The sequence below is a fragment of the Hemiscyllium ocellatum genome, chromosome 18 (assembly GCF_020745735.1).
Source record: "Hemiscyllium ocellatum isolate sHemOce1 chromosome 18, sHemOce1.pat.X.cur, whole genome shotgun sequence".
Taxonomy (NCBI): domain Eukaryota; kingdom Metazoa; phylum Chordata; class Chondrichthyes; order Orectolobiformes; family Hemiscylliidae; genus Hemiscyllium; species Hemiscyllium ocellatum.
This window is the reverse complement of record NC_083418.1, coordinates 16,703,024-16,725,298: the sequence shown is the minus strand read 5'-3', so window position 1 is coordinate 16,725,298 and position 22,275 is coordinate 16,703,024. Positions and strand designations below refer to the sequence as shown.

General features: G+C 39.4%; 1 protein-coding gene across 5 annotated transcripts in view; it reads right to left on the bottom strand.

The window, feature by feature from the left end:
* Nucleotides 1-22,275, bottom strand: part of LOC132824140 (tetraspanin-18-like) — a 186,531-nt gene that overhangs the window by 42,373 nt on the left and 121,883 nt on the right. Inside the window, exon 1 of one of the 5 annotated variants that reach the window (XM_060838397.1) lies at nucleotides 19,156-19,229. The exons of the other annotated variants lie outside the window; for them this stretch is intronic. The gene's annotated coding sequence lies outside the window, so the exon portion shown is untranslated. Of the gene's footprint in view, nucleotides 1-19,155; nucleotides 19,230-22,275 lie in introns of those variants that run through there. 5 annotated transcript variants of the gene reach the window in all.

Below are 22,275 nucleotides of genomic sequence, written 5' to 3'. Positions count from 1 at the left end.
TGGTGTAAATATTATAATCACAGACTGTATACAGGATGGGTGTAAATATTATCGACACAGACGGTACACAGGATTGGTGTAAATAGTGCAGACACAGACAGTACACAGGATTGATGCCAATGTTTTAGACACAGACAGTACATAGGATTGGTGTAAATATTATTTACACAGACTGTACTCAGCATTGGTGTAAATGTTATAGACACAGACAGTACACAAGATTTGTGTAAACATTATGGATACAGACAATACACAGGATTGGTGTAAATATTATTTACACAGACAGTACACAGGATTGGTGTAAATATTATTGTCACAGACAGGTCACAGGATTGGAGTAAATATTATGGACACAGACAGTACACAGGATTGATGTCAATGTTATAGACACAGACAGTACACAGGATTGGTGTAATTATTATAGACACAGACATTACACAGGATTGGTGTAAATACTATAGTCACAGACAATACACAGGATTGGTGTAAATATTATAGTCACAGACAGTACACAGGTTTGGTGTAAATATTATTTACACAGACAGTACACAGGATTGGTGTAAATATTATAGATACAGACAGGACACAGGATTGGTGTAAATATTATTTACAAAGAATGTACACAGGATTGGTGTAAATATTATAGTCTCATATGGTACACAGGATTGGTGAAAATATTATAGACACAGACAGTTCACAGGATTGATGTCAATGTTATAAACACAGACAGTGTACAGAACTGGTGTAAATATTATTGTCACAGACAGTACACAGGATTTGTGTCAATGTTATAGACAGAAACAGTACACAGGATTGGTGAAAATGGTATTTCCACAGAAGGTACAAAGGATCGGTGTAAATATTACGGACACAGAAAATACACAGGATTGGTGTAATTATTATTTACACAGACAGTACACAGGATCGGTGTAAATATTTTAGACACATACAGTACATAGGATTGGTGTAAATATAGTCACAGACAGTACACAGAATTAGTGTAAATATTATAGTGACAGACTGTACACAGGACTTGTGTAAATATTACAGTCACAGGCTGTATACAGGATGGGTGCAAATATTATCGACACAGACGGTACACTGTATCGGTGTAAATGGAATGGACACAGACAGAACACAGTTTTGGTGGAAATATTATAGTCACAGACATATGCAACCTTGGTGTAAATATTATAGACACAAGCAGTACACAGGATTGGTGTAAATATTATTTACACAGACAGTACATAGGATTGGTGTAAATATTATTTACACAGACAGTGCACAGGATTGGTGTAAATATTATAGACACAGACAGTACACTGGATTGGAGCAAATATTATAGACACTGACAGTACACAGGATTGGTGTAAATATTATTGACACAGACAGTACACTGGATTGGTGTAAATATTATAGTCACAGACAGTACACAGGATTGTTGTAAATATTATAGACACAGACAGTACACAGGATTAGTGTAAATATTATTTCCACAGACAGTACACTGCATTGGTTAAAATATTATAGATAGACAGTATACAGAATAGGTGTTAATATTATTTTCACAGACTGTACACAGCATTACACAGGATTCGTGGAAATAGTATAGACACAGAATTGGTGTAAATATTATAGTCACAGATTGTATACAGGATTGGTGTAAATATTATAGACACAAACAGTACACAGGATTGTTGAAAGTATTATAGACACAGACAGTACACAAGATTGGTGTAAATATTATTTACACAGACAGTACATAGGATAGGTGTAAATATTATAGATACAGACTGTACACAGGATTGGTGTTAATATTATTATCACAGACTGTACACAGTATTGCTGTAAATATTATACACAGACAGTGCACATGATTAGTATAATAATTATTTGCACAGACAGTGCATATGATTAGTGTAAATATTATTTACACAGACAGTAGATAGGATTGGTGAAAATATAGTCACAGAGATTACACAGGATTGGTATAATTATTACAGTCACAGACAGTACACAGGATTGGTGTAAATATTACAGACACAGACGGTACACAGGATTCATGTAAATATTATAGACACAGACAGTACACACAATTGGTATAAATATTATAATCACAGATAATTCACAGGAATGGTGTAAATATTATAGTCACAGACAGTACACAGGATTGGTGTAAATATTATAGTCACAGACAGTACACAGCATGGGTGTAAATGTCATAGACACAGACAGTACACCGAATTGGTGTAAATATTATTTCCACAGACAGTACACTGCATTGGTGAAAATATTATAGACAGTCAGTATACAGGATAGGTGTCAATATTATTTTCACAGACTGTACACAGCATTACACAGGATTCGTGGAAATACTATAGACACAGACAGTACACAGGATTGGTGTAAATATAGTCACAGACAGTACACAGGATTGGTGTAAATATTATAGACACAGACAGTACATAGGATTTGTGAAAATATTATAGACACAGACAGTACAGAGGATTGGTGAAAATATTATAGATGCAGACAGTAGAGAAAATTGTAAGGGATAGGATTTATGAACATCTGGATAGGAATAACGTGATCAAGGATAGTCAGCATGGTTTTGTGAAGGGCAGGTTGTGCCTCACAAACCTTACTGAGTTCTTTGAGAAGGTGACTAAGGAGGTGGACGAGGGTAAAGCAGTAGATGTGGTGTATATGGATTTTAGCAAGGCGTTCGATAAAGTACCCCATGGTAGGCTAATGCAAAAACTACGGAGGTATGGCATTGAGGGTGCATTAGAGGTTTGGATTAGGAATTGGCTGGCTGGAAGGAGACAGAGGGTAGTAGTTGATGGAATAGGTTCATCTTGGAGTGCAGTTACTAGCGGTGTTCCACAAGGGTCTGTTTTGGGACCATTGCTGTTTGTCATCTTTATAAATGATCTAGAGGAGGGCCTTGAAAGCTGGGTGAGCAAGTTTGCGGATGACACGAAAGTCGGTGGAGTTGTGGACAGCGAAGAAGGATGTGGCAGGTTACAGCGGGATATAGATAAGTTGCAGAACTGGGCAGAAAGGTGGCAAATGGAGTTCAATGTAGCTAAGTGTGAAGTCATTCACTTTGGTAGGAGTAACAAGAAGATGGATTACTGGGCTAATGGTAGGCTACTTGGTAGTGTGGATGAGCTGAAGGATCTTGGTGTCCATGTACACAGATCTCTGAAAGTTGCCACCCAGGTAAATAGTGCTGTGAAGAAGGCATACGGTGTACTGGGCTTTATTGGTAGAGGAATTGAGTTCCAGAGTCCTGAGGTCATGTTGCAGTTGTATAAAACTCTGGTGCGGCCTCATCTGGAGTATTGTGTGCAGTTTTGGTCGCCATACTATAGGAAGGATGTGGAGGCATTGGAACGAATGCAGAGGAGGTTTACCAGAATGTTGCCTGGCATGGTAGGAAGATCGTATGAGGAAAGGCTGAGGCACTTGGGGCTGTTCTCATTGGAGAAAAGAAGGTTTAGGGGAGATTTGATCGAGGTGTACAAGATGATTAGGGGTTTAGATAGGGTAGACACTGAGAACCTTTTTCTGTTAATGGAGTCAGCTGTTACTAGGGGACACAGCTTTAAATTAAGGGGTGGTAGGTATAGGACAGATGTTAGGGGTAGATTCTTTACACAGCGGGTTGTGAGTTCATGGAATGCCCTGCCAGTAGCAGTGGTGAACTCTCCCTCTTTATGGTCATTTAAGCGGGCATTGGATAAGCATATGGAGGTTATTGGGCTAGTGTAGGTTAGGTAGACTTTGGTCGGCGCAACATCGAGGGCCGAAGGGCCTGTACTGCGCTGTATTTTTCTATGTTCTATATTCTATGTTCTATGTTCAGTACAGAGGATTGGTGTAAATATTATTTACACAGACAGTACACAGGATTGGTGTAAATATTATAGATACAGACAGGACACAGGATTGGAGTAAATATTATTGTCACAGACAGTACACAAGATTGGTGTAAATATTATAGGCACAGACAGTACAGAGGATTGGTGAAAATATTATAGACATAGACAGTACACAGGATTGGTGTAAATATTATTGTCACAGACAGTACACAGGATTGGTGTAAATATTATAGATACAGAGAGGTCACAGGATTGGTGTAAATATTATTTAAACAGACAGTACACAGGATTGGTGTAAATATTATAGATACAGACAGGACACAGGATTGGAGTAAATATTATTGTCACAGACAGTACACAAGATTGGTGTAAATATTATAGGCACAGACAGTACAGAGGATTGGTGAAAATATTATAGACATAGACAGTACACAGGATTGGTGTAAATATTATTGTCACAGACAATACACAGGATTGGTGTAAATATTATAGATACAGACAGGTCACAGGATTGGTGTAAATATTATTTAAACAGACAGTACACAGGATCGGTGTACTGACAGGAACAATCAGACAGTCAATGTTATAGACACAGACAGTACACAAGATTGGTGTAAATATTATTTACACAGACATTACACAGGAATGGTGTAAATATTATAGTCACCGTCAGTTCACATGATTGGTGTAATTATTATTTCCACAGACAGTACACTGGATTGTTGTAAATATTATAGTAAAAAGTGAGGTCTGCAGATGCTGGAGATCAGAGCTGAAAATGTGTTGCTGGTTAAAGCGCAGCAGGTCAGGCAGCATCCAAGGAGCAGGAAATTCGACGTTTCGGGCATAAGCCCTTCATCAGGAATGAGGAAAGTGTGTCCAGCAGGGTCACTATAAATATTATAGTCACAAACAGTTCACAGGATTGGTGTAAATATTTAGACACAGACAGTACACAGGATTGGTGTAAATGTTATAGACACAGACACTACACAGGATTTGTGTAAATATTATAGTCACAAACAATTCGCAGGATTGGTGTAAATATTATAGACACACACAGTACGCAGGATTAGTGTAAATATTATAGTCACAGACAGTACACAGGATTGGTGTAAATATTTAGACACAGACACTACACAGGATTGGTGTAAATATTATAGACATAGACAGTACACAGGATGGGTGTAAATGTTATAGACACAGAAAGTACACTGGATTGGCGTAAATATTATAGTCACAGACAGTTCACTGGATTTGTGTAAATATTATAGTCACAGACAGTTTCACTGGATTTGTGTAAATTGTGTCACAGACAGTGCACAGGATGGGTGTAAATATTATTTACACAGACAGTTACCTGGATTGGTGTAAATATTATAGTCACTGACAGTACACAGGATTGGTTTAAATATTATAGTCACAGACAGTACACAGGATGGGTGTAAATATTATTTACACAGAGACTACACAGGTTTGGTGTAAATATTATTTCCATAGACATTACACAGGATTGGTGTAAATATTCTAGTCATAGACAATACACATGACTGGTGTAAATATTATAGACATAGACAGTAAGCAGGATTGGTGTAAATATTACAGACACAGAAAATACACAGGATTGGTATAAATATTATAGTCACATACAGTTCACAGGATGGATGTGAATATTATAGTCACAGACAGTACACAGGATTGGTGTAAATATTATAGTCACAGACAGTATACAAGATTGGTGTAAATATTATTTCCACAGACAGTACACAGGATTGGTGTAAATATTATAGACACAGACAGTACTCTGGATTGGCATAAATATTATAGTCACAGACAGTACACATTATTGGTGTAAATATTATAGACACAGACAGTACACAGGATGGGTGTAAATGTTATAGACACAGAAAGTACTCTGGATTGGCATAAATATTATAGTCACAGACAGTACACAGGAATGGTGTAAATATTATTTACACAGACAGTTACCTGGATTGGTGTAAATATTATCGGTATAGACAGTACATTGGATCGGTGTAAATGTTATAGTCACAGACAGTACACAGGATTGGTGTAAATATTATAGTCACAGACAGTATACAGGATTGGTGTAAATGTTATAGTCACAGACAGTACACAGGATTGGTGTAAATATTATTTCCACCGACATTACACAGGATTGGTGTAAATATTATAGACACAGACAGGACACAGGATTGGTGTAAATATTGTTTCCACAGACAGTACACAGGATCGGTGTAAATATTATAGAAACAGACAGTACACAAGATTGGTGTAAATATTATAGTCACAAATAGTTCAAAGGATTGGTGTAAATATTATTTCCACAGACATTACACTGGATTGGTGTAAATATTATTTCCACAGACAGTACACAGGTTTGGTGTACATATTATAGTCACAAATAGTTCAAAGGATTGGTGTAAATATTATAGACACAGACAGTACACAGGATTGGTCTAAATATTATTTACACAGACAGTACACAGGATTGGTGTAAACATTATTTCCACAGACAGTACACATGACTGGTGTAAATATTATAGACACAGGCAGCACGCAGGATTGGTGTAAGTATTATAGTCACAGACAGTACACAGGATTGGTGTAAATATTATTTCCACAGACAGTACACATGACTGGTGTAAATATTATAGACACAGGCAGCACGCAGGATTGGTGTAAGTATTATAGTCACAGACAGTACACAGGATTGGTGTAAATATTATTTCCACAGACAGTACACAGGACGGGTGTAAATATTATAGTCACAGACAGTACGCAGGATTGGAGTAAATATTATCGTCACAAATAGTTCAAAGGATTGGTGTAAATATTATTTCCACAGACCGTACATATGATTGGTGTACATATTATAGTCACAAACAGTTCACAGGGTTGTTGTAAATATTATAGTTACAGACATTTCACATGACTGGTGTAAATATTATAGACACACAGTATGCAGGATTGGTGTAAATATTATAGTCACAAACAGTTCACAGGATTGGTGTAAATATTTAGACACAAACAGTTCACAGGATTGGTGTAAATATTATAGTCACAGACATTACACAGGGTTGGTGTAAATATTATAGACACAGTCAGTACACAGGATTGGTGTAAATATTTAGACACAGACAGTACACAGGATTGGTGTAAATATTATAGTCACAGACATTACACAGGATTGGTGTAAATATTATAGACACAGTCAGTACACAGGATTGGTGTAAATATTTAGACACAGACAGTACACAGGATTGATGTAAATATTACAGACACTGACAGTACACAGGATTGGTGTAAATATTATAGTCACAAATAGTTCAAAGGATTGGTGTAAATATTATTTACACAGACAGTACACAGGATACGTGTAAATATTATAGACACAAACAGTACACAGGGCTGGTCTGAATATTATAAGCACAGACAGGACACACAATTGGTGTAAATATTATTTCCAAAGACAGTACACAGGACTGGTGTAAATATTATGGACACACATAATACACAAAATTGGCGTAAATATTGTAGTCACAGACAGTACACATGATAGGTGTAAATATTATAGTGACAGACATTACACAGGATTGGTGTAAAATTATAGACACAGAGAGTGCGCAGAATTGGTGTAAATATTATTTCCACAGACATTACACAGTATTGGTGTAAATATTATAGTCACAGACAGTACACAGGATTGGTGTAAATATTTAGACACAGACAGTACACAGGATTGATGTAAATATTATAGTCACAGGCAGTTCACAAGATTGGTGTGAATATTATAGACAGACATTACACAGGATTTGTGTGAATATCATAGACACAGACAGTACTCAGGATTAGTGTAAATATTATAGCCACAGAGAGTTCATAGGATTGGCGTAAATATTATTGACACAGACAGTATACAGGATTGGTGTAAATATTATTTACACAGACAGTACACAGGATTGGTGTAAATATTATAGTCACAGCCAGGACACAGGATTGGTGTAAATATTATAGTCACATACAGTATACAGGATTGGTGTAAATATTATAGTCACAGACAGTACAAAAGATTGGTGTAAATATTATTGTCACAGACAGTACACAGGATTGGTGTAAATATTATAGTCACAGACAGTACAAAAGATTGGTGTAAATATTATTGTCACAGACAGTACAAAAGATTGGTGTAAATATTATTTCCATAGACAGTACACAGTATTGGTGTACATATTATAGACACAGACAGTTCACAGGATGGGTGTAAATATTATTGATACAGAAAATACTCAGGATTGGTGTAAATATTAGAGACACAGACAATACAAAAGAATGGTGTAAATATTATAGACACTGACAGTACACAGGATTGGTGTAAATATTATTCGCACAGACAATACACAGGATTGGTGTAAATATTATTTCCTCAGACAGCACATAGGATTGGTGTAAATATTATAGTCACAAACAGTTCACAGGATTGGTGTAAACATTATAGACACAGACAGCACACAGGATTGGTGTAAATATTATAGAGATAGACAGTACACAGGATTGGCTTAAATATTATAGTCACAGACAGTACACAGGATTTGTGTAAATATTATAGTCACAGACAGTATACAGGATTGGTGTAAATATTATAGACACAGACAGGACTCAGAATTGGTGTAAATATCATAGTCACAGACAGGACTCTGTATTGTTGTAAATATTATAGTCACAGTACACAGGATTGGTGTAAATATTATAGTCACAGACAGTACACAGGATTGGTGTAAATATTATTGTCACAGACAGTACACAGGATTGCTATAAATATTATAGACACAGAAAATACTCAGGATTGGTGTAAATATTATAGACACAGACAGTACACAGGATTGTTGTAAGTATTATAGACACAGACAGGACACAGGATTGGTTAAAATATTATTCTCACAGACAGTACACAGGATTGGTGTAAATATTATAGTCACAAACAGTTCACAGGATTGTTGTAAACATTATAGACACAGAGAGTACACAGGATTGGTCTAAATATTATTTCCACAGACATTACACAAGATTGGTGTAAATATTGTAAACACAGACAGTACACAAGATTGGTGTAAATATTATAGACACAGACAGTACACAGGATTCGTGTAAATATCATAGACACAGACAGTATATAGGATTGGTATAAATATTGTAGACACAGACAGGACTCAGAATTGGTGTAAATATTATTGTCACAGACAGTTCACAGGATTGGTGTAAATATTATAGTCACAGCCAGTACACAGGATTGGTGTAAATATTATAGTCACGGACAGTACACATGACCCGTGTAAATATTATAGACACAGCCAGGACTCAGGATTGGTGTAAATATCATAGTCACAGACAGGACTCTGTATTGTTGTAAATATTATAGTCACAGTACACAGGATTGGTGTAAATATTATAGTCACAGACAGTACACAGGATTGGTGTAAATATTATTGTCACAGACAGTACACAGGATTGCTATAAATATTATAGACACAGAAAATACTCAGGATTGGTGTAAATATTATAGACACAGACAGTACACAGGATTGTTGTAAGTATTATAGACACAGACAGGACACAGGATTGGTTAAAATATTATTCTCACAGACAGTACACAGGATTGGTGTAAATATTATAGTCACAAACAGTTCACAGGATTGTTGTAAACATTATAGACACAGAGAGTACACAGGATTGGTCTAAATATTATTTCCACAGACATTACACAAGATTGGTGTAAATATTGTAGACACAGACAGTACACAAGATTGGTGTAAATATTATAGACACAGACAGTACACAGGATTCGTGTAAATATCATAGACACAGACAGTATATAGGATTGGTATAAATATTGTAGACACAGACAGGACTCAGAATTGGTGTAAATATTATTGTCACAGACAGTTCACAGGATTGGTGTAAATATTATAGTCACAGCCAGTACACAGGATTGGTGTAAATATTATAGTCACGGACAGTACACATGACCCGTGTAAATATTATAGACACAGCCAGGACTCAGGATTGGTGTAAATATTTTGTCACATACAGTACACAGGATTGGTGTAAATATTATAGACACAGACAGTACATAGGATTGGTGTAAATATTATAGTCACGGACAGTACACATGACTCGTGTAAATATTATAGACACAGCCAGGACTCAGGATTGGTGTAAATATTATAGTCACACACAGTACACAGGATTGATGTAAATATTATAGATGCAGACAGTACAGAGGATTGGTGTAAATATTATAGACGTAGACTACACAGGATTGGTGTAATATTACAGACACAGACAGTACACAGAATTGGTGTAAATATTGTCATCACAGACAGTACTCAGGATTGGTGTAAATATACATTAGTCACAGACAGGACACAGGATTGTTCTAAATATTATAGACACAGACAGTATACAGGATTGTTGTAAATATTATTTACACAGACACTACACAGGATGGTGTGAATATTATAGACACAGACAATACACAGGATTGGTGTAAATATATTAGTCACAGTGAACACAAAGGATTGGTGTAAATGTTATAGTCACAGTCAGTACACAGGATTGGTGTAAATATTGTCATCACAGACAGTACTCAGGATTGGTGTAAATATACATTAGTCACAGACAGGACACAGGATTGTTCTAAATATTATAGACACAGACAGTATACAGGATTGTTGTAAATATTATTTACACAGACACTACACAGGATGGTGTGAATATTATAGACACAGACAATACACAGGATTGGTGTAAATATATTAGTCACAGTGAACGCAAAGGATTGGTGTAAATGTTATAGTCACAGTCAGTACACAGGATTGGTGTAAATATTTTTCACAGAGGTACCACACAAGACTAGTGTAAATTTTATAGTCACAGATAACAGATAGGATTCATGTAATTGTTAAAGTTGCAGATTACACAGAGGACTGACGTAAATATGATAGTCACAGATCACACACAGATGTACATTCTCATATTTGATTAAAAAGTTACCCACACTGTGCATGTTTATACGTTTTCACTGAGTTTCTCTCATGGTGACTGAGTATCAGAATGGAAGTAAGTGATGTGTTGTAATGGGTGACTTATCCACATTGTGTTGCAGCAGGTTGCTCAAACTCATCATCGTCATTGATCCTGCCATAATTCCCCGTCAGTTAATTGCTCATCCCTGGCTTTGGTATCTCCTGCAAAAGCAGAATTTGCTAGAAATGCCCAGCAGGTCTGGCAAAATCTGTGAAGAGAATCAGAACTAATGTTTCAAATCCATTGTCCTTTCTGTGGAAGGGTCACTGGACCCAAAACGTTAACTCTGATTTCTCTTCACAGATGCTGTCAGACCTGCTGAGCGTTTCCAGCAATTTGTTTTAGTTTCTGATTTGCAGCATCTGCAGTTCTTTCAGTTTTTAGTTGGCATCTCTTAACCTGATGATTCCAACTTGCTGAACTTACATCTGAAATCATCCAGGACCCTGTTGCTTGCATCCTAACTCATATCAGTTCTCCTTAGTGTTTGATGCCTATGTTTGCAAACTTACACTCCTACGTACATATCCAATACTTACATTTTAAAGCCTCCTGCTCCTCATTTTAAATCCATCAATGGCTCAGCACTCTATCTTTGCACTTTCCTTCTTAGTGCCATTGTTTTAAGAACTGTGTTACTTTAAGAGTTTAATATGCTGCGAAGTTCAGAATGTAAACTACATGGCATACTTCCACATGTAATCGAGCTAAAAGCATGCATACCTGTTTAACTATACTGTAATTTGTAATCTGAGCTGTTCATAAATCTGTGAGAGCTTTGCGAGTGAACTAAATCCACATGACTCAGTCTGTGTTATTTATCAGTAACATAAGGCAAGACAACAATGTATAGCCCTCTGAGATCTGTGTTAATCAGGTCCTGGTTTTTTGAGAAACTCGATTTTTAATGATTGCTCAATGTTGAGTTTGATTTGCATCTTATCAGATATTGAAGCAGTCTGTGTCCATACATGTGCAGTAAAATGGACAATATTCAAGTTTAAGCTAGTAAGCAACAAGTATTGATCATCCCACTGAAGTGCCAGGCAATGACCACCTTCAACTAGAGAGAATCTAACCATTTCCTTCTTGATATTCAATAGAGTGACCATCACTGAATCCCTATTATCAGCAGCTGAAGCATTACTTTTGCACAGAAACTGAACTGGATTAGCAATATAAACACTGACTATAAGAACAAGTTAGGAGCTAAGAATTCTTTGGCACAAACTTACTTCCCACCTTGCTCAAATTTCTGTGCTATCAAATAGCAGCAGTCAGGAATGTGACGGACTATTCTTCACTTCCCTGGATGGGGCCAGCCCCAACAACACTCGAGAAGCTCGACACCATCTAGGACAAAGCAGCCTGCTTGATTGGCACCACATCCACAAACATCTACTCCTTCTACCATGAACATTCAGTATTTTAGATGAAGAGGATTTCTGTCTATCCTACAGACCCCACAAAGCCTGTCCACCATCTACTAGACACAGGTCAGGAGTGTGATGGAATACCCCTCACTTCTCTGGATGAGTGCAGCTCCAACAACACTCAAGAAGCTTGACATCATCCAGGATAAAGCAGCCCACTTGATTCGCACTCCATCCACAAACATCCACTCTCACCACCATGGATGCTCAGTAGCAGCAACGTGTACTATCTGAAGATGCACTGCAGAAACTCACCAAAGATCATTAGGCAGCATCTTCCAAGCCCATGACCACTTTCACCTTGAAGGACAAGGGCAGCAGATAAAAGAAAACACCAGCCCTACAAGTTCCCCTCCAAGCCACTCACCATCCTGACTTGGAAATATGTTGTTGTTCCTTCACTGTCACAAGGTCAAACACCTGTGATATGTTCCTGGGTATGTGCTTGCAAGCATTTCTCTCCATTTTGACCCACAGGAATTTATTTTCTACAAATTCTTAAAGGTTGCATGAGAATTTTTGTGAGAAAATTAGAATCTCATGAATGGGTCCTCATGATTCAAATTTCTCTCTCAGTGAGAACAGGATTATAAAAATGTGCCAGTAAGGCTACAGTTATTGACTCTAACTGGTTTTCCACTGAAAAACTCAGGTTTCTTCATCACCAGCCAGGCCAGGTCTCAAACTAGCTGGTACCCAGCACTAATTTCTAGCCTCGTTTCTGTAACCACAGAATAGAGTGCTACGGCAACCAATACACTTCCTGCAGCAAGGAAACCTCTCTTTAATAACAAAATTCATCAGATTTGGACATCAGAAGGGAAATGAAACAATCTAACAACATTTACTCACGTATTTCATAAGTTAAACAGTCAAACGTCTCAATTTTTTTTTATGAACCATGTGAGTTAATCACTGACATTGCATTGTTAAAGGAAATGCATATCTACACGATCAGTATGTCCCCATTATGAAAATCTGCCCAATACTTTGTTCAGTTTGTGAATACACAACAAGATGGGTCAATTTGCAAAACAATGGCTTCGCCAATGCAGTTGGTGGTACAAAACAGTTACAAGCAGCATTAATTCCAAAGTTGCAAAGTGTCTTGGATAAAGTGCTCCCTTTGGTGATACTGTCCCTTTAATTATCATTGCACTGACAACACTCGTTATGATTGTGCCTGTAGGTTCCTTCAAACCTGAAGTGGTATAGATATAGAGAAATACCCACTGCTCTGGTTTAACTGGAAGACTCTTGATAAGTAAACACTAGGATATTTCCTGTATTGCTGATGTTATTTATAGAGTACAGGAATGTGACCGACTTTATGTTAGAGACTACCAGGAATACACTAGCCTCAGGTCTGTCTCCTCCCAGGTCCCTGTTAACTCTGCCCAAGTCCCCATTATATCATCACAGTGGATGGTACTGATGGCATTCAATTAAGAATGAACCCTTTCAGATTTGCACCTCACTCCCCCCTCAATTTGTTTTGCATTATATTATCGTACATTTACGAATATATTTACATTGAGCACTACTCCATATTCCCAAGTCTTTGACTGTATAAGATTTAGATGATGTAGAATGTGTTCTCTTCAGACTTGGAACAAAGTTAGATTGTTGGGTAGAAGGTAGTTGACTTGGACAATCTTCCTGGAGATCTGTAGTCCCTTCTATTTTCAGTTTTGTATTTGGTGCATCCAATAATTCTGTGGATGACTCAACCATAATGGGACAAGCCTCCTACGGTTCTTTCAAATAGCGACTTTAGCAGTGTGTGGACAATGTATAATCTCCATAGGTTCATGTTTCTGCGGACAATCATTACTTTTCTGATGCATGCCTATTGTCCCGCTCTGGCAGGTTTCTCACATGTTGGTGTATATTAATACCCGGTGTGTATAATAGGATTGCTCTTCATTTACTGCTTGGTAGCTCTGATGGTCCTAGCCCATATTGGAACAGAATGGCCTAAATTCAGCAACAGTGTGGTGTCAATGTCAGAGTTCGTGTTCAATGTTTCTGATCCCAAGCCCAGCTTCCCCAATAGATTGTGTCCCACAGTGTGCTCGTAACATGTTCAAGTCTACAACAGGCTGTGAAGTGGCTGTAGCACTCATTCACAGATTGTAGCCATTGTCCAAATTGACCAGACAATTTCATGCATTGCAGATATTTCTTGAAAGATTTGGTTAACTGTGTTCCTGGTCATTCTATTGGGCAATTTCTTAGCTTCAATCTATTGGGAAATAATCAATGATATTGAGGTAAGGCATTCTATCATACCATCAAAACTATCTCCCACACATTCTCGCAGTCCAGTGGTGGGCATCGATGTTTCGTTGTTCAGGCCTATGGATGCAGCAGGTCTAACAATTCCCACTGACTCTCTTCATGTCCCTGGAGAATCCCAAGCCACCTCACCGCTAACTGAGATCTCGGCTGGCACTGGGTGATTCCCAAGTGTCCTTGGTGCAGCTTTACCAAGATGCCCTCTGGAAGTGAAGGCAGGATGACCCATGGTTCATCATACACTCATAGTAAGTCATCAACAATGGGAATGTGAGTCCTGTATTTGAGGTATGTTTTCTTGGCAATAACACAGGGCCTTTACAGTGAACAACCTTCAGTATAATATTGGTAGATGGTGAGACATTCCTGATCACTCAGTTGTTCTTATTGAATCTCGCTAGGCTGATCATGACCAGCTGGCTATTGTGCTGTTGTGAATAGATATCTGAGTCAACTCCTTGAGTAAATCCTGGTAAGGTAGTCAACCACCAATCCGTACATGGACCAGTTTCCAATGAATCTCATGAAGTGAAGTTGAAATCTTGTTAGTTCCTTCTCAATCAGTGGAGTAACTAAAGGTTTGTGATCCATTTTGGTCACTTCCAGGGCAAGGAAATAATCGGAAAACCTCTTGCAAGCCTCTGTAAGTGAGACAGCTTTCTGCTCTATCAGTGCATATCAAAGTTCTATGCAACATAATGCACTTGACACATAATAGACTTGCTTGCAATATCCACCAGCTCCTGAAAGAGTACTGCTCCTAAGCCTGTAGCTGAAGTAATGTCTTGTGTTTGCCTTACCCACTTTATTGACTTAGACAAGGAGGAGGCTGGAAGAACATAGCAAGCCAGGCAGCATCAGGAGGTGGAGAAGTCAACGTTTCAGGTGTAACCCTCTTCAACCCATCCTGATGAAGAGTAACACTCAAAAAGTTGACTTCGCCTGATGCTGCCGGACTTGCTGTGTTCTCCCAGCCTCCTGCTTCCCTACCTTGGATTCCAGCATCTGCAAGTTTTTTTTGTTTCTCACTTTATTAACTTAGTGTATCTTTTAACTTTTTTTTTCACCTTAAGAAATGAATTGCAGATCTCTTGTTCGATTTTTATCCCATCCTCTTAGGACTGATTGTTTTGTTTTCAGATCTTTGATTCACTCACCTGAGAATGGCTTTCTCTATTCGATATTTCTGCATATTCTTTGTAGACATCAAACAAAGTGCTCAATAGTAATTTATATAAAAGTCTGGTGTGTTTCGCTTCATCATGCCTTTTAAAGGACTTTATTAGTTCTGAGGTTGAAATAATTGACAAAGGTTTTCAAAATCTGTATGTCAAGAAGTAAATGAAACATCATCTGCTATATTTCCGTATGTCTACAGGAGTAACTTTACTTGTTCAGCATCTGACTTAGTTTATACTAGTCTATACTTCAAGAGTCCTCTTCACCAGGATTTCTAATTTTGTGTTCTCTTTGGCCCATTTTGAAAGTTATTTTCATTGAAACTACTTCTGATACCATAACTTGCATTATTTTTGGACATTTTATTATCTTTAAAGATTAATGTTCTGTGGTAATGGCAGTTTTCCTGACTTTACTGCTGTTCTGGATAGGTTTTCCCTTCATGTGCAACGACTCTACTGAACTTTTCTAACTAGCTTCAGAGGCTCCATCAGACTCCTGCTGAGAGATCTACTGTCCTTCCAACATATTTCATTGGACCAAATTTGTATATATCTTAAACTTTGATCTGCTTCAAGTGACCTAGTTAGCAAGTTAGCCAGGTCTCTTTTCCTATCATGAATTCTGCTTCATGACATCCATTTTGTTTCTTTGGCCTGCCTTGTGGTATCCAAACACTACTACATTGATGTCCAGTCAATGCTGCCAACCTCTGTTTACAGTCACTGTCCTTTTAGTCAGTTAGGATTACAGTACCACTTTTATACAGAAAACGCTTGGTTTTATCTCATTCCATCCTTGACATCTCTGTGATCGCTGATTTAACTGTGCTTCCACAGACCACTGCCTCACAAAGTAGATTAGATTAGTGGAAACAGGCCCTTCAACCCAACAGGCCCACACCGACCCTCCAAAGAGCAATCCACCCAGTCCCATTCCCCTACGTTTACTCCTGACAAATGCACCTAGTACTATGGACAATTTAGCATGGCCAGTTGCCCGAGGCAGGAATTGAACCCGGGTCCCTGGCGCTGTGAGGCAGAAGTGCTAACCACTGAGCCACCGTGTCGCCGCATGGCGGCACGTAAGTAACTCTGGAGAACTCTTCCATTCCTGAAATCATCTACAGCAGGTCCGAAATGCTTTTTAATGTCATTCTCTGAAGTATGAATGTGATATTTGCCACAAAGTTTATTGTCACCAGCAATCGGAAGTATCCGCTCGTTTTAAAAAAAGTCTTCTGGGTCCCCAGCATGTTTCATGGCCTTACCCTTTGAAGCCTTGAATTAGAGGGAGCACTGTGAGTTAGGGTGAGCCCACATGGGCTTGGATTGGTACAGCATGGATAAGGACAGCTACCTTTCTGGTCTAACTACAAGAGTCTTATTGGGTACATGGTGGGAAGTTTGATTTCTGCAACTATTAATAGATTATAGGAATATAACAGACATTATTTTATGACTGAGACTGTGAGACACATTCTAGCCTCTAGTCTGTCTCCTAGTAACTCTTTCTTTACTCTGCACATGTCTCTGTGACATCATCACATTAGGTGATGCTTACTGCATCCCACTTCCTCCAGACCAAAGAGGTAGCCATGGGCACCCGTATGGGCCCCAGCTATGCCTGTCTCTTTGTTGGTGAAGTAGAACAGTCCATCTTCCGTAATTACACCGGCACCACGCCCCGCTATATTGATGACTGCATTGGCGCCACCTCTTGCTCCCACGAGGAGGTTGAGCAATTCATCAACTTCACCAACACATTCCACCCTGACCTTAAATTTATCTGGACCATCTCTGACACCTCCCTTCCCTTCCTGGACTTCTCCATTCATGACGATCGTCATGACACTGACATTTTTTTTACAAACCCACCGACTCCCACAACTACCTGGATTACACCCAATCTTCTGCAAGAATGTCAACCCGTATTTCCAATTCCTCCATCTCCACCGTATCTGCTCCCAGGAGGACCAGTTCCACCACAGAACACACCAGATGGCTTCCTTCTTTAGAGACTGCAATTTCCCTTCCCACGTGGTTAAAGATGCCCTCCAATGCACCTCTGCAAATGTGTTGCTGGTCAAAGCACAGCAGGCCAGGCAGCATCTCAGGAATAGAGAATTCGACGTTTTGAGCATAAGCCCTTCACCAATGCACCTCGTCCACATCCCGCACCTCCGCCCTCAGACACCACCCCTCCAACCGTAACAAGGACAGAACGCCCCTGGTGCTCACCTTCCACCCTACCAAACTTCGCATAATCCAAATCATCCGCCAATATTTCCGCCACCTCCAAACGGACCCCACCACCAGGGATATATTTCCCTCCCCACCCCCTTCCGCCTTCCACAAAGACCGTTCCCTCCGTGACTACCTGGTCAGGTCCACGCCCCCTACAACCCACCCTCTCATCCTGGCACCTTCCCCTTCCACCGCAGGAATTGCAAAACCTGCGCCCACACCTCCTCCCTCACCTCCATCCAAGGCCCTAAAGGAGCCTTCCACATTCATCAAAGTTTTACCTGCACATCCACCAATATCATTTATTGTATCCATTGCTCCCGATGGGATCTCCTCTACATTGGGGAGACTGGACGCCTCCTAGCAGAGCGCTTTAGGGAACATCTCCGGAACACCCGCACCAATCAACCACACCGCCCTGTGGCCCAACATTTCAACTCCCCCTCCCACTGTGCTGAGGACATGGAGGTCCTGGGCCTCCTTCACCGCCGCTCCCTCACCACCAGATGCCTGGAGGAATAACGCCTCATCTTCCGCCTCGGAACATTTCAATCCCAGGGACTTCAATGTGGACTTCAACAGTTTCCTCATTTCCCCTTCCCTCACCTCACCCCAGTTCCAAACTTCCAGCTCAGCTCTGTCCCCATGACCGTCCTACCTGCCTAGCTCCTTTTCCACCTATCCACTCCACCCTCTCCTCCCTGACCTATCACCTTCATCCCCTCCCCCACTCACCCATTGTACTCTATGCTACTTTCTCCCCACCCCCACCCTCCTCTAGCTTATCTCTCCATGCTTCAGGCTCTCTGCCTTTATTCCTGATGAAGGGCTTTTGCCCGAAACGTTGATTTTACTGCTCCTCGGATGCTGCCTGAACTGCTGTGCTCTTCCAGCACCACTACTCCAGGAATCTGGTTTCCAGCATCTGCAGTCATTGTTTTTATCTTACTGCATTCAGTCAATGGTTAACCTTGCTGACCCGAATATAACAGCGACATCACCAACCTGCAATGCATCCTGGGTTACATGTGGCCATCACAGGGTGAGTGTAGAGTTGCCATTCCTCGTGTAAGCTGATTGTGTGGCTGACAGGGGATGGGGACCGGCCAGCATTTTGTCTTTAAAGAACTTTTCTTTTCTTGCTGGGATACACGGGGAAGGAAGGCAGAAACAGAGGTGATTTGTAGTTTTGTTTTGGTTAGTCAATTTAAAATAAACCAATCATCAGACTCAATGACAAGGTGGGGGGTGGGGGGGGCAGCACAATTGTTGTGATACTTATGATCACCCGTTACCTGGCAACAAACTCTCAACAAGGGCAATGATGATAAGAGTGCAAATCAATTCCTTTAGGAGACAATAATTGAAGGAGAAGCAAATTGAGAAGACTGAGATTAAAAAGAGAATTCACCCCAGCATTTTAAAGCAGCTGTCAGCCTGGGCAGAGTGTTCCTGTTCTATTTCATGAGGTCAGCGCATTTAATGTCCTGAAATCTATTTCTGTTCGAACTCAGTTTAGATTCACTGAATTGTTGCATTCATTCGAGGGTGGGAAAATTCTTCACGGAATCAACTCCGTCTGAGGTTAGCAAATTACAGTAATTTCAACCAATAAGGCTTTTCAGCCCATCATCGCTCTACCAGCCTCAAAACACAGCTATTTCCCCAGCTCCAATTTTCTTGTACTTTCCCCTTGCTCGTTAAAATTGGTCTGCTTCAGGTATTCCCTTCAATCCCCTTTTGCCGAAACATCCCACATATTTCCGAGCACAGCTACATGATAATTGACCCAGAGACCCATCATCTCTCTGAAGTTTTCTTTTTTGAAAGCTTAAAAGTAATATATCTCTCTTGAACAACAACATAGTGATAGTTGATCTGCACCAACTGCCACTTTCTTTGATCATAAAATGTTGCTCATAAAAATTCTCCGATGTTGACACTGAAGTTACTATCACACGTTGCACTTAAATCCATGCGTCTGCCTCTCTAATGTTCTGACTGTCATTTGTAAGCTGATATCTTTAGTTTTCTCTTTATTTGCTGTTCACTGAGGAAACCTGATAAGTGAAAAATATGAATTCCTTTTCAGCTGCCAGTTCTCTTCAATTCTCATCACTAACTTGCAACAGTCAAAGCAAAACCCAGGAAGAGTAAATCCACACATTCCTGCTATCTGCATATCTGCCTCTCCCCCTAAAGCCCCTCTGCTTTTCTGCCATTACTATAACACTAAACGTGTACCCTTCTGTCTCCTTGTGCACTTGCCTCCTACTGTCTGTACTTCAGATTAACTATGCCGACATTCCTTTGTATCTTGTCCCTAGTTCAACCCTCTCATTCTTTTTTAACCTTGCAATCTGTGAGCAGTGGTACTGGTGGGGCAGTTTATGAATTATACAGCTCTATGCAATTCCCTGTTGGATCAATCCTTGGTTGATCAGGAGAAGATTAAGTGCCAATATTTTGGAATAAAATCTAATCTTTTATCATGTTAATTCTAAATAGACTGTATTACAGATTAATTACGTGTTAAATTGGAATAAGATCGTATATTCAATTTATGTTTTTATGTTTGAAATCTATTTAACATGCGTATAGGTGTAAAACATTTAAGGTTTTGAGGAGGCTGGGATTTTTGTAGAGGTTTTATAACGTAATCATTGAGAATTTAAGTTTAAAGATGAGGGTTGATTATGCTCCTGATTGAAAGTGTCTGAATCTGGAGATGTGTGTAGGAAATGTTCTTTGAGGAATGATGTTCTCATTATATTTACCTAATGCCTTTAACCCAATGAAATTTTCCAAGGACTTCATAGGACTGTTACAAGACAAAGTCATGTGCCAAATAGCAAGGTACTATTGGTCCATATAACCAAAATAATTAGCACAAAACACGTTATGTAGAAGTGTTTTAAAAGGAGTTGAGGGGGGGAATAAGTGAGGAAGAGAGGTTTGGGAAGGATATTCCAGAGTTTGACACCTGGGTAACAGAAAGCACACTACCAATAGTTGTTTTAAATGTAGCTGGGGTCACAGCCAACGGGTGAAAGTTACAGACTGAAGCAGTTTGGAGAGATGGAGCGGGGTGAGGCCATGATGAAATTTGAAAACAAGGATGAATATGCTTTAAAATAAAGTTTACGCTCAGTTAGCCAATTTTCTATTCATCCCGATCTTAATTGTCCCTCCCTCACACAATGTGAGCTTTTACTTATCCCACAGCTATTACTAATATAGCATCTTTTATTAAATTCCTTCTACACAATTGGGTACAATACATCCATTGGCTCCCCTTTATCGACAGAACATTATTTCACCCAGGTGCTCCATTAGATTGGTTAAACATGATTGGTTACCTGGAATTTACTCAAATGTCCCACAACAGCATCCTTAACAGCTGCTCATCTCTTCTCTGTAATGCACATGAAACCAGCTGGCTCAGAGTTTCTGTCTCTATCCCTTTTCAAATAAAGGAGTTATGTTAGTTATTTTCCAACTGAGTGGAACTTTCCCTCAATCTAGGACAATGGAACTAAATTTTGGAACTGAAAATTAAAACCAACATGTCAACCAACTCCATAGCCACTTTTTCAAAAACTTTTGGATGATTCACAAAGATCCCAGGACTTGGGGCATAGGTTTAGGATGAGAAGGGAAAGATATAAAAGATACCTAAGGGGCAACGTTTCCACACAGAGGGTGGTACGTGTATGGAATGAACTGCTAGAGGATGTGGTGGAGGCTGGTACAATTGCAACATTTAAGGGGCGTTTGGATGGGTATATGAATAGGAAGGGTTTGGAGGGATATGGGCTGGGTGCTGGCAGGTGGGACTAGATTGGGTTGGGATATCTGGTCGGCATGGACGGGTTGGACTGAAGAGTCTGTTTCCATGCTGTACATCTCTATGACTCTATGACTTGTCAGCCCACGGCTCCAATGATTTACTCAGTGACATTGAGTCACGGAGATGTACAGCACAGAACCGGACCCTTCGGTCCAACTCATCCATGCCGACCAGACATCCTAACCTAATATAGTCCCATTTGCCAGCACTTGGCTCATATCCCTCTAAACCCTTCTTATTCATATACCCATCCAGATGCCTTTTAAATGCTGTAA